This window comes from Elgaria multicarinata, chromosome 1 (genome assembly GCF_023053635.1).
Source record: "Elgaria multicarinata webbii isolate HBS135686 ecotype San Diego chromosome 1, rElgMul1.1.pri, whole genome shotgun sequence".
Taxonomy (NCBI): domain Eukaryota; kingdom Metazoa; phylum Chordata; class Lepidosauria; order Squamata; family Anguidae; genus Elgaria; species Elgaria multicarinata.
Window position 1 is genome coordinate 42,673,160 of NC_086171.1, and position 14,460 is coordinate 42,687,619.

Below are 14,460 nucleotides of genomic sequence, written 5' to 3' on the forward strand. Positions count from 1 at the left end.
AATTGCAACAACAACAATAGAGAGAGGTGCCACTGGAATGGCTAGTACTGTTGATACCCATGATCATCCTTGATGTGCTACCCCATTGTTTGTCTTGTCTATTTACTGAGCTGCTTCAGTCACTCCCTTATTCCCTGCACTTTCACCCCCAGGAGACTTCCCTCAACACCATATGTAGCCCAAAGAGAGGGGATGGAGGGCCATAAGTGTGGAAAAGGTCTGCAGTGCAATGGACTTTTCTTTCTAGGTAGTGCTTCTCATGCTTCGTTTGGAGCTAAAACATGGACAGTGGAGTACAGAAAGCTTCCATGCGGATGCACCCTTAGCATCACACATCATAAGCCTCAAAGAAGCTACACTGGATTGAGGATCAAACTATGTATGGCATTAAATGGGCAGCTTGGCCTTGAATGCTTAATTATTTTACTTTAAATTGTGGCTGCGTAGACAACCAGCCAGGACTGGGGCTATGGCAAAAGGTGGGTTGATTCTACTCCAGTGGTGCTATCCTGACTCCAATCTCATGCTGCCACCCCCTGCCCTGAGCTGCTATTTGCAGCAGGAGGGAAGGTGCCATTGGCACAAATGGCAGCTTCACTCCTAAGATAAGTTCAGGGATGTGTGTGTTGATTTTCATTAGGATCATGTGGCAGGAGTAAAGTGTTAACAATCCTTACTATGGTCTTGATCATTTCCCAAAGCCCTCCATGCCCCTTGCAGATGCTATGTAAAATACAAAAAACTGTGCACACACACGGGCAAGCTTTGTGTTTAATACAATATATATTTTGGCTCTTTGTTCCATCATTGCTCAATGGTATACATGGGAAATTAACTTTCTCTGGATCAGCCTTCTCCAGCCTGGTGACTGCCAGAGGTTCTGGATTGTAATTCCAATCACCCCAGCCAGCGTGGCCATTCCTATTGGCCATGCTGGCTGACAATAATGGGAATTGCAGTCCAACATCTTTGGAGTACACCAAGTTAGGAAAGACTGCTCTGAATTGTGAACAGTCATTAGGTGGTGCATGAAGTTTGTGTACATATAACAATTTGTGTACCAACAATTTTTTTCAGAAACTTGAAAGAAGCATGATGCATCTTCATTTTTTGTGTTCCACCAAAGGTCTCTGGTCAAATTAGGTTTTGAACTATTCTAAAAGTGTTCAAACCCCATTGGCTTAAAAGTCCTTTGTGGGACAGAAAAAAATAATAGGGGTAGCAATGGACAACAGTACCTCTACATGGCCTAAGTTTGCACTTTCTAGGACATGTACTCATTCCACAATCAAATCACACTAGCTATGGGAAAGATCATTGGAGCTAAGAGTAAAAAGAATAATGGGCTATGGAAGTTTCCTGTGACTTTCATACCCATTTAAAAATCGATTTCCAGAAATGGAAATCCTTTTGCCCTCTTTTGAAATTATGAGGACCTTAGTGTGCACACCAACCAACTTCAACAAAAAATAAGTTATGTACCGGTATATGCTTTAGGAAATTCTCCTCCTCCTCTTCTTCATCATCATTGTCATCTATCTATTCTTTTAGCACAGGGATAGAATTGTGAATGCCTCGGGCACATCTGTATATGGGACCTCTCATACCTCCCATTGAGCTTTTAGCCACCATCCAGAGAACCCCTCTTGAAACGCACAAGGGCTTGGAATGTCCAGTGGGCTTTTCCTCTTTCATTTCAGATAACTGTTCCTTATGCTGCAATGGACACCTCCCTGATGTTTGTGGGGCGGTCATTTGTCAGGCAGCTGAGATGAAGGTGATTTGGAGCCCCACTGTACACGTAGAGCCCACCACAGCTCTCTGGATGAGGGTCTGGAGCACCAAATCGAATGTTGAGGAGAAGTCTTCTGAAAAACAAGGTGCAGCATAGGATATGCCTGCACCAACATTGTTTCATGAACTGTGTTGAGTATTGCAGCCTGTGCTAGCTACTTTGTTGCTGCTGGTCTCAGGTTACCAACACAGGATAAAGCTCATGTACATGGTCTCTGTGAGGATTGGTTATGCTGCAGGGACAAATCTCATCAATAAGGAATTTTACCTTCTTGATGCTGTCTGCATCTGGCTGCTTCTTAAGCAACGCAAGCATGCAGTCATAGATGTGCAGCCTAAGCTCTAGCATGCTTTGGCCTATTGCAATACTATTCTAAAGCTCATCTCTTGCATCCTGAAGTATAGCTGCTTGGGGACAATAAAATGTCATAGATTGCCCCTGCCTGGTGCCCAGTAGATTTTTTTCTCTGGAGTTTTTAACAAAGTCTATTATCACATAAGTTAAGTATTGTGCTACTTTTCCCTATTTATATAAGATAATGCATTTTAGAATAACATATTGTACAAAGGACAGATCTCTTGGCTGCTAGAAACTATGCCTATTTTAATATGTGGAATAATCTGGAAATACATTGTCAGATAGTCATGTAACTAACAATAATCCTTCCAAAGCTTACAAATGTTATCAGATCTATACAGATAATATAATCAGTCATAGAATATGTTATTATTGAACAGATAATTGTGCTTTTTCTGTAAGCTGAAAATGAACAGAGAGCCACATGTTGCTTCTGCTTTCTGAAGTCTCTTTAGCTAGTGCCCCTCAGTTGGTCTGAGGATTGGATGAAATTTGCTAGTATATGTAGAGTTAAAATTCTCTACCCTCCATACTGTCAGACTAGATCAGCCTCCCTGAACCTCGTGCTCTCCAGATGTTTAGACTACAACACCCATCTTTACTCACTATTGGCCATACTGATGGGAATTGTAGTCCAAAACATCTGGGGGACACCAGTTCAGAGAAGGCTGGAATAGATTAACTTCATATTTTGTAATAAGTAAGGATTGTACAACTACAACAAATTCAAGGTCAGGCCTTTTAAAAACCCAGCCTTTTATTTAAGCACTCACCTATTAGCCACAGACACCAGAGAACGGCATGCAAGTGAGTGATGGATGCTCCATCCCTCCTCGGCACCCAGTGTGGAAACCAAACTCGCTACTGGAGGAGGGAACCCCTTCTTCTGTGCCCTGTATAGAAGTGCATTGTGCTGGCGGGCCAAAACTCCCTGTCCCTCCTCCGCCAGTTCCCAGTAGGTTATTAACGTTTGTGCAAGCTACTAACATCTGTGGCTTATTTGCAAAGCTGCCTTAGCACATAATTGTATGAGTGCATCGTGTTGTTTCTTTGCATTGTGCCCCATAGTTCCAACTCCCCTTATTCATAATATTGTTCAATATATTGCCCCAAAAGATAATGGCCACCCAATGATATGTGCTAGTCCAGTGAGACTTGTTAGCGTCTTCCCTACTATATAACATTATGGATGATTCTTGTCAACTAAAGGCTTATCTTTATTCCCTTTTATAAACTAGTAGCTTCTGCCCAACATTTTTTATTTTTCCAAAATATTGGGGAAGACTGTCCTTAGGGCACTGTGTGATTGCAGATTCTGGTAGAAGTTTAGCATATGAATCTGTAGTCAGAGGGCACATGCACACTAAAGTTGCACATTCCCAGCAGCAGGTTTGAAATCCTGCCATTTGCCTCCATTTCAATGAATGTGCTCCAAATCAAAAGGGTTCAAGGAGTTGCAAAAGTGAATTGATAAAAATGGATGCCGTGTGCCTTCAAGATAGGCAGATCCACTCATTTAAGCTTTTTTCTTAGAACTGGTCACTCGCTGCTATTGCTGCTGAGTTCAGTCAGACACTTCATCCCTAAATATATCAAGTGGGCATATAACCCACTGAAATCCAATGGCCCCTCCAAGTACTATGTTTAGGTGGATCAAAGCGTTCCTCATATTAGCATAAAAGCCACCCCTTTAGCATTTACGTTGTGAATGACATAATGCAGAAAATGAATGTTTTGTGGTGAATTATATAGCCTATTTATGCAAAGAATCTTTTGCACATCTGTCAGTGTCGAGCTGTAGGTAGCCAAGCACGTGGTCAAATGGAAGTATATGCCCCATCATGACTGGGGCTAGAGTTCAGATGGAGCACCAAGAAGGCTGCTAAAGAGATGGGATGTAGAAAGCAGAGTCACTATAGTATGTAGAAAGGAGAAGAAGCCTAGGTGGTCACAGCCCCAACAACTAGAAAATAAGTCTGGCTGGATGATGAGGCAGCTAGGAAACCAGCAGGCAAGAGACCAAAGGATAGGTGAGGGCTGACTTGCAGGCAGGAATGCCTGAGAGAGAAATAGTGTAATTACAAAGCCACAGGAGCAAAACCAAAATCTGGCTCTTACCACATGAAAAACATAGGCATGACCTGGAAGCCTTTAAAAACTGTTGGGGCCAAGATGGACCCCCGGGCTGTTGCGAGCAGGAAGCAAATATGGGAACTTGGGAGAAGGTTGTCTCTTCTTCCTCCACATTCCAGTTTTAGCTGGTTCACTACAACAGATAAACAAATCCGAGTTGCCCCGATAATACAAAACCCTGCAAGAGGCCAAACTGACAAGGTGCAATTATTATTTACTAAGCAATTTCAGATGTATTTCAGTTGTCTTCCTCAGGGGAATTTATTCAGCTGCTAGCTCGATACAAATAGCATCTCCTTGTCTCTTACACACATTTGGAAATTCCCAGTTCAGTTAATCCCGACAAGCAGAGAAGACAATGGAAATGCCTTGTACATGCATGCATTTGAGAACTCTTGGAACATGGCCATTGACCAGGACAATTTGGTGGAACTTATTTCTAAAAAACTAAAAGTAGACTAGTAAGTAAGGGGGTCATATCTGAATAAGCCTTCAAGAAGCTTGTTTAGGGTAGAGCAGGATTTTGTTATTGAAAACTGTTGTTAACAATGGATAATAAGGCTATGGGATATTGAGAAGTCAAGAAGAAAAGGATGTTTTTAAAGCAAAGACTCTAAATGCAAAGAATGTGTGATACGAGTAAATAAAAAGGGACTAATGGGTGCATACTGTTCAAAGTATATTTTATGGAAGCTCTGGACTTAGTAATAAAACTGTTCTATATTGATTCAGCTTTGAAAACTGATTTGATCACTTTAAAAGTATTTCACATAGGGAACCAACCCCCAGGGAAGCTTTTGTATGAACAGTTACAATGCAGCTGTAAAAGCATAAGATTAAGTTGTGGCGAAAGGGAGCTATGTTTTATTTTAACTTACTGTAACATGCAAATGGAAGCAAGCAATGAATAGTCCAATAGGTTGATTTTATAAGGCACTTTAGGATGAGCTAGTCCAAAACTTTTCAGGTCAAACACAAGACATACAAGGTGCCTAGTTTTCATCAATGTGCACACCGAACTCTTCCAGGTTTGCAATAACAGTATTCCTCAGGCAGGCTGGATTTGGCCTTGGAGCTCCCAGTTGCTGACACCGATTTTAAATGCTATGGTTTACTCATCACAATTTTGACCCACTGAGACCTTTTGCTTCCCCTTATTGCTCTTTTAGGAATTATGCCTTCTGTTCTCCTGCATATTTGTCACGTCCTTCCCAAGGAACCCTCATTGCCCATCTGTTTGCTTTTATGATGGTTCCCATGCAACACTACCTTCCCCACCCCCAATATATTGAGGTCAGGATGCATGAGCACACGCCTTCTCCCTGAAATAATTTCAGTTTAGCTGTCCACTGCTTAGGTACTGTTACAATATTTCCCCTCTCTTGCTATTGAAGGTTTTATTCCAGGTGTGTGTATTGGGTGTATGTATGGGTTAACTCTATAAGCACAGAGGCTGGAGTCTGAGGCAGAATTTGCTCTCTTAAGCATTCAATAAATGTAAAAAAAAAAAAGACTTTGTAGTTTCAAAGAGCTGTTTTATAACTTGAAAAGTCCTACAGTGGGGAATATTGCATATTCTCATATCAAAATATTTTAATTTTTGCATGTGTCATGTAATGTTGTTGTTGTATATTAACGTATATTTTTATTTCCTCACGAGTTAAGATTCCGTCAGTCCTAGGGCCTGAAAATGCAAATATATATATATGAGTAGCATCCTTTTTAGTCTGCAGTTTAGCTATGTTTATTTTGGTAATATAGGGGTGACCATTTCAGTGTAATTAGCGGGACTTCTATAGAATGGCCTTACCCCCCCAGTGGCTCCCAAAGCTGCGTAAAGCTCCACATTCTTGGGGTTCCTCATTCTCTTCTTTGAGCAAGGAATCGTTCAGCATACAACAAAGAATTCTTCGTCATGTATGGAACCCTCCATGGAAGAGAAAGGGAAGATCCTGTACACAGGTCTTTGGATTATGGACTGTGGCCCTGATTCTATGGATGCTGTGATGTTCATACAGAGCTCCTCTGTAAGTGCATTTCCCCATTTATTTTAATGAATGGGAACAAGCTGAGCTGTCCTCTTCAAGCAAATTGAGAAGCCCTCACTGCTGAAGAGCCTCTGTTATGTGCACAGGCTTTTTTGTATTTCAGTTAGACTAATGGAATGGTCCTAAAACATGTTATCTCAAATGTTTTTGGTGGAGCATCCTATCTGCCACAACTAGCATAATGTGACAAAACACAATTTTATAAACTTGCAGACAGATATGCCAGTACAGATGCTGATGTCATTGGGGTCCAAATCATCCTACCAAATGCAATCCCTCTGGCTCAGCTGGTTTGGGCTTTTAAGGGAACAGAATTAGATCTCAAGCCACTTATTCCTGAGTAGTTTCATTTTTAAGTTTCTTGATCTCAACTCACTTCATACAGGATGCTTGCACGAATTCGTTTCAGTCTCAGAATCCTGTCCCTAAACATAGTTACTCTTGAATATCTTCCATTGAAACCAATGAGATTTACTTGAGAGTAAACGTATTTATACTTGCAAGGAGTTTTTTGCAATCTCAGGTTCCTGGTTAGCAACTGACTGATCTAATGAGGACACATGGTTAGTAACAGCACTCAGACCCAATTGATGGGGTCAACATTTATTGAAAAGACAGTTATATCCAAGTTGTTTATTTGCAGTGTAAATGATTGTAATTGCAGTGTAATTGATGTGTTTTACTCTTTATTAAAATAGATATTACTTTCAGCGCCTCGGAGTCAAAGTCTAGTGTAGTGTGCAGTACTAGAAGTGTCACTAGCTGAAAGTGTAGAAGGTCTGCGCTTTTACAATATAGTTTGCATTTAAAAAAATAACTTTAATTTTAGATATGCAAGCTGCTAATCTGATTAGAGGGTCTAAAAGGTAGGCAGGATGTAAAATAAATGATCTGACTGAGCTACATAGTATAATATTTGCATTTTGCAAGTAAAGAGACAAAGCTTATTAGATGTAGTATCTTTTAGGTCTTGTTTTTGGATTTTTAAGAACTTATGAAAACTTGAAAAGTTGGTAGAGTGAAATTTACATGTAGAGCAATAAGTGTGAAGGGATTGTGCAGGAAATTAGAAGAGATCACTTGCCTTATTTTCTTTGTTTTATTTTCGTCAATGATGGATAAACCAATGTTCCTGATTTCTTGTCATTAAAATAAGTGTTAGTTTTGATAACATATGTAATAAAAGGTTTGTGTGACGATAACTACAAAGCATTCTATGTTCGTTGAATAGGGTTGCTAAATTGACTGCACAAACTTTGTGCGGCATGCTGCTTTTCTCCGACCATGAGCTGCTGAAATCAGCCTTTCACATCATTGAGATGAGCATTATCACCTGCTAATGTCTATAGATCAAGGTGTTATTAAAGATGTAGCATCAAGAGCTTGCAAAAAATTGCCAATCTGATGAACAATAAATTAAAGCAGCAGGTTTGGGGAAATATATTCAAATGTCTGAATATAAAGATCTATAGTTTGAAGGTACTGATCCCAAGATCTGTGGTTTCAGCCCAATTACAAAAAGTTAGTATGGTATATATTGGTCCACTCTGTGTATCCTTATATAGACTAATGATTGAGGGGGAAATATATACATTAGGTGAGATTTGCTTTAATTAGTCTTCTAGTTTCTTATGTTTATTTTTGCTGTTCTTTACCTGAATAAATTGTAATTATAAATTAAAACGATAGGAAAAGGGGCGGAATGCTGAAGGTAGTAAGTGTCAGAACAAGAGATTCAGGCAGTCCTTAATCAAATATTAAGCACATTATGAAGTTGATGCCCTAATGTCCTGTAACTCTGCAGGGATTCATCATGTTCATTCAGAGATACATCTTTCAGTAGGGGACATAGTTCTAGAATCTAAAATATCTGTGGATTGATAAAAACTTTAGTGTATAATGTTATGGTGTTAAAACATTAATATCAACTTGTTCCTGCAATATATTTCTTAATGTCTGTAGCCGCTCCGTACCAACTTTAGTGCCATTTATCTAATAAAAATAAAAAGCAATTTAATGTAAATGCAACCTTCAACATGGTCTCTCTTAAGGTAAATTGGAAAAGTGCTCTGATCAGTCGGGCAGGGGGAACCCATCAGAATCTAGATACTTTTAGAATTTCATCTGGAGGTGACATGGGTGTGCATTAGTTTCAAATGTCTTGAGCCAGATGTTTTTCCCTTATGTAAATAAGGGAAACAAGCAATCCTATGAGTCACTGCACTCCTTCAGTAGTGCATAGGATGCAGTGATAAGGAGGCCGTGATGGGATCCTGTTCCAGCCCAAGTTCTGCTACAGCCATAGCAACATTGCAAAAGATGGTAGATTAGACCCGAGATTCACAGTGCAAGATATGGAGAAAATATTGTCATCTATGCTTTTAAATGACAAGTGGTCAGAGCCTGCTGGCTGTGCTTAGTGTGCCATGCGTTACGATGCTGTTTTATCTGCCACAGTTCAAATCTCTATTTAATGCTGCTCCTGCTGAGGCAGACCCTAACTGGGTCATTGGAACTACAGTCGTCGCCATGAACTGAGTAACTGGGCTCTACCCTAGTCAAGTCACTGTATGTGAAAATCCAATTATTTCATCTGACAGTTAAATGTTTACCTAAGCTGCCAACTGCACCACGTAGAGAGTCTCTCAGCTATACCTGGCACCATAATGTGAGCTCACTGTTCATACTTTGGGCTTCAACCACATCTTGTTGTTTTTAATATCTGCATTCATCGAACTCTTCAATCTACTTTGACTACTGTTCTTTTTCAAAGGTGCATTGATTGCCTTGATTCAGTGCACTTTCTTATTACTGTTGACTTCATCTGTGCTCACTGTAGCAGGGGAAATCAAACTTCTCGGGTCACTTTGCCTAAACACTGAAAAATGTACTTATGATATATCTTATATTTCTTTTTCATGTTCTGGCTTTCCAATATCTGGCTACATCAATGGGTTACAAAAGCAACAGTGGAACATATCTATATCCACATTTTATGCATCCATGACAGGTCAAGGCTGCAATTGTACACACTTACCTGGGAGTAAGTAGTTCTGAGTAGACATGTATAGGATCGTGCTGTAAAAAAAAAAAAAAAGTGTTGTGTGGTAATAATAATATTGTGGAGTTTTGTTCCCTAACCGGATTTTATGCTTTGTACCTGAGATTTGAAACTATTTTATATTAACACCGTTGGAAATGTGTTGCAAAGTTATTGGTTGTTTGTTTGCTTTTCAGAATAAGCATGCCTTGCTTGGCTTTTGTCATTACCTGTTTATGAAGCTGGCAAATGGCATGAAGAAGTCATGATTACTGTCATTTAGACAGTCTGATCCACAAGTCATTGAAGCCTAATGATTTGGTTTTAAGCTGCTTTGGTCCCATTGACTATAGCAGAGGGGTGTTGAACCTCTTTTGAGCTGAGGACCAAATTCAGTATGGGAGAAGCTCTCAGAGGCTGCATTCCAGTGGTGGGCAAAGGCCCCCCCTCAAAAATACCAGCATATTTTAGTTATGGCTCTTACTACTATAAGGAAGCCTTAAGAAAGGCATTTAAACCTTTTAGAATAGGTGAGGGGGGGCATGCGAAAGATGGTTGGTTAGGGTTAAGAGAACTCCAGAGGGTCACATTGGTACCCAAGGCAGGCTGGATTTGGGCCAGGGGCCTATGGTTCAGCAGCCCTGCTATAACACGACCAAATAGGCTTTAGGAAAGTTTTAGAATGATTTGAATTAAAATAATAACAATAACATGCACAAAACCTTGATGACATTGCTAGGACACAGACTGATTTGCATCTGTGCAAATTGTCCCACTGTATAGGTTGCCACAATCCTCTCCTGCTAATGCAAGAGAGCTCTCTCCCAGGTGAAAGTACATAGATTTATAGACATAATACTGAATAGATGAGGGCCTAATAATGCACCTCAGTCTGTCTGTTTACAGGTGACACAAAAAGTCCACCTTCCCATGACCGTCTCAGACCATTTTTACAACTCAACTCCTATACATTCAAAAACTACATTACGGTCATTTACACCTGTGGTAGAGAGATGGAGCAATACTTGCAAAATTAAGCCCTATGAAGTTTAAGTTAGTTCCCACCCAGATAAGAGTGCATAGGCTGCTGCTGAAAAAGTATATCACTCATGAAATGGCTCTTAAATCTATGTGCTCCAGTTTAAGCGGATTGTAGATTAGGTTGATAAAAGACTAAACCCTCAGATGTATAGACTTGTTATATAAGGCACAGACTTGGAACTGGATGTTGTTCTGCTTAAGGGCTCAGAAAATAGTGTATTTATTTTGAGTTTATGATGTTTTAATATGAGGAACCACCATCAAAATATTTCAATATAAGGTTGCGTTATTGTTGTTTTTGAATTACACACAACGTATTTTGAAACAAAACAGAAATTCTTTGTATATTTCAGTCAGCCAACAAAGCATTTGCTTCAATTTATAGGGAGAAGTTATGTTTGCTTTTTATCTCGAAATGTCAAAATAAATGCAGATGCACCAAGTAAAGCATATTAAAAACTTAAATTTGACAACATTGTTTTCCTTTGTCATTTCTGATGATGATATTCTGGTCAATATGAACACAAATACAGGAAGATGTTCTATCTTTTCAAATTCTAAAATACATATTCTGCTTTGTTCTGTGCTCAGGAATATTTCTGAAGAGTAACTTCGTAAATTAGGACCAGTTCTTTGTTTTGTGTCCAAACGACAGAGATGCCCTGTCAAGAAATGCTGGGTATGTAACTGTAGTTTGTGGGTTAAGTCTGTGAGTGTTGACAGATACTCAAATGTAATGGGAAGCATCCATATGTGGTTGTTTTTTTAAAAAAAATTATTTGAACTACTTATATACCACTTGATATCATAAGAACGCTAAGTGGTTTATATAAGAAATGCATAAAATAAAAGATAAAAGCCAATATAAAATAATAAACACATCAAAACATCACAGAAACAGGAAAAGAGAGCAGTGCAATTACATGTCAGGGAAAACTTGAGTAAAAAGTGCATCTTCAAGAGGCGTCTAAAGTTTTCCAGTTTCCACTGGTCGGGCCACACATGGGAGAGTGCTTCAGAGGGTGGGTGCCACTACCAAGAAGGTCTGCTTTCATGCTATTACTTGACAATACACTGTTGGTGATGGGACAACCAAACATGCCTCATCAGAAAATCTCAGGCATCAATTTGGTGTTATATAGGGGAAGACGGTTTGTGTGCCACAAATGTACCTCTATTTTCTAGAATTCACAACATTCATCTGGGTTTGTTACCGTTTGCTCCATTTGGGGCAGACCTGCACATATCTTTCATTTTGTTTTCATGTTGTAGCTGCAAACCTGTGAACACTTACTTGGGAGGAAAGCCACATTGAACGCAATGAATAACGCAACTCTTGAATAAACGTGATAGAATTGTATTATAGGTTAGAGTTGAGCAGACATTGGTCTTGCAGGATCTACTTCGTATTTTGCTAGAATCTCAAGGTCTCCTAACTGGAGCTAGATGCAAAATAGAGCTTTAGGAAAGGTGGTGGAGGGGATGGAGACACATATAATTGAGGAACAAGTTGCTTCTGAGCACAACTTCACCCAGAAATTAATTTTCAGTACTAGAACTGGACATTGTACATATATTTATTGCATTTGTATACCGCCCCATAGCCAAAGCTCTCTGGGTGGTTTACATAGGATAAAAACACTTAAAAACAATATACAAAAATTTAAAACCACAAAAACAAGCCCAGGCTAATTGCATATTGCTAAATGCCTGGGAGAAAAGTCTTGACCTGGTGCTGAAAAGATAACAATGTTGGCAACAGGCAGGCCTCATCAGGGAGATTGTTCCACAATTGGGGGGCCACCACAGAAAAGGCTCTCTCTCTTGTTGCCATCCTCCGAGCTTCCCTCAGAGTAGGCACCCGGAGGGAGACCTTAGATGTTTAGCGTAGTGTATGGGTAGGTTCATGTCGGGAGAGGCGTTCCATCAGGTATTGTGGTTCCAAGCCTTGTAAGGCTTTATAGGTTAAAACCCACACCTTGAATCGGGCTCAGAAACATACAGGCTGCCAATGCAAGCAGGCCAGAGTGGGTCTTATATGTTCAAACCTTCTGGTCCCTGTTATCACTCTGGCCGCTGCATTTTGCGCAAGCTGCAGCTTCAGAACCATCTTCAAAGGCAGCCCCAAGTAGAGTGCATTACAGTAATCTAACTTGGAGGTTACCAGAGCATAGACAACTGAAGCCAGGTTATCCCTGTCCAGATAGGGGCATAGCTAGGCCACCAACCGAAGATGGTAGAAGGCACTCCGTGTCACTGAGGCCACCTGAGTCTCAAGTGACAGAGATGGTTCTAGGAGAACCCCCAAGTTACAAACCTGCTCCTTCAGGGGGAGTGCAACCCCATCCAGGTACTCTACTGCTGAGCTATGATCCTCTCTTTCCCCAAACTTGCTTTCAGCATCCAAATTTAGGAGCGGGGAAAAGGATTGTCACTTTTGCTCAACCACTGGGAATCAGATCTACCTTGCTGATCTACTTCAGATCACCTAGACATCTACAAGTAGATCCCCATTTACCTATATCTTCTGCAGTGAAGACAGATCCAAAGGATTCATTCAGCTTATGTGCAATCTCTTTACCCTTCTTCAGCACTCCTTTAACTCTATTTTTATCCAACAGTCTAATCACCTCCTTAGCCAGTTTCTGTTTCTGATGTATTTAAGGAATAGTGTTATTAGCAACATGCTCCCCATAACCTTTATTTGCATCCCTTACTGTCTCATATTTCTTTTGTACAAGTTTGTGTTCCTTTTTCTCTCCTCTCTCCCAGCCAGTCATGGATTGCACCCTTAGGCACTCATTGTCTAGTGCAGGGGCAGGGGCAGACAGTAGATCTTCAGAAGTTTTGTATTCCAATTCCCAGAAGCACTTGCCAGCAAGGCCAATGATCAGGAATGCTGGGAGTTGAAGTCTAAAATCTTTGTAAACTGCCCAGAGAGCTTCTACTTTGAGGCAGTATAGAAATAATAATAATAATAATAATAATAATAATAATAATAATAATAATAATAATAATAATAATTCTTGTTATCTTCTTTCTGCCCACTCTGGTCTAATGCTTCCAGACAAGGCTTATATGATGCCATCATTTTGCCTCATTCTTGGAATTTTACAGAAGTCCAGATGTCATCATTTTCATTTGATAACCCTCCCACACTTTCCCACCACTTCTGTCTTTTCTCTTACTGAAGATCATCTGTTAAGAGAGAAACGATGGAATAACTAACTACATAATGTCTTCTGGTTGTGAGTACTAATAGCCTTCCGTCTGGAAGCACCCAAGGCTTTCATTTTGCCATCACCCTGCCTTGTCAATGGAATTTTATGGGTGGGTGTTGGGAGACAGACATTGTGATTTTCCAATTGTAGTCCATCCGAGTTTTCCTGTCATTTCTTCTGTCTTTTTTAGTAGGAAAGAAAGATAATATTACTGCACAGTGCCTCCAGATTGCTAGTGCTAGGAGAAAATGTCAGAATCTCTGCACAATGCCTACTTATTAGTAACACTATGAGCTGTCCGACTGTCTGGAAGCACCCTTGGAGAATACAATCTGGATCCCATTTGAGGTGTGGGGTAGGCGACTCTCTGTCCTCCCTGCTTCAGATCCAGGGGTGCAAGAGGCTCTGCAATGGGGGTGGGACAAATAAGCTCTCACCCAGCTCAAGGTGTTTCCAAACTGAACCCCTAAGGGAGAGGCAAAAATTTTCCCTTGTGTTTGGCTGCAAGTAGTTCTTTCCGACCGCCGATAAAGGTAATGCCTACAATGAAAGGGCCTAAGGATGCAATCCTAGGCGTAGACAGAAATAAGTCCTACAATTCCCAGCATTCCGCAGTTAGCCGGGCTTGCTGGGGAATGCTGGGTCTTAAAGGACTTTCCCCCCCCCCCCCCCGTCTAAACATGCATAGGATTGTGCCCCCAAAAGTGCCAGATCTGGAGCACTGTTGAACCATTGCAAATTTCCTCAGCCTACATTTCACCATTCTGCTACTTTTACTTGTAAAAAGTATTAGCCTTGCTCTAGATGTAAAAACAAAACAAAACG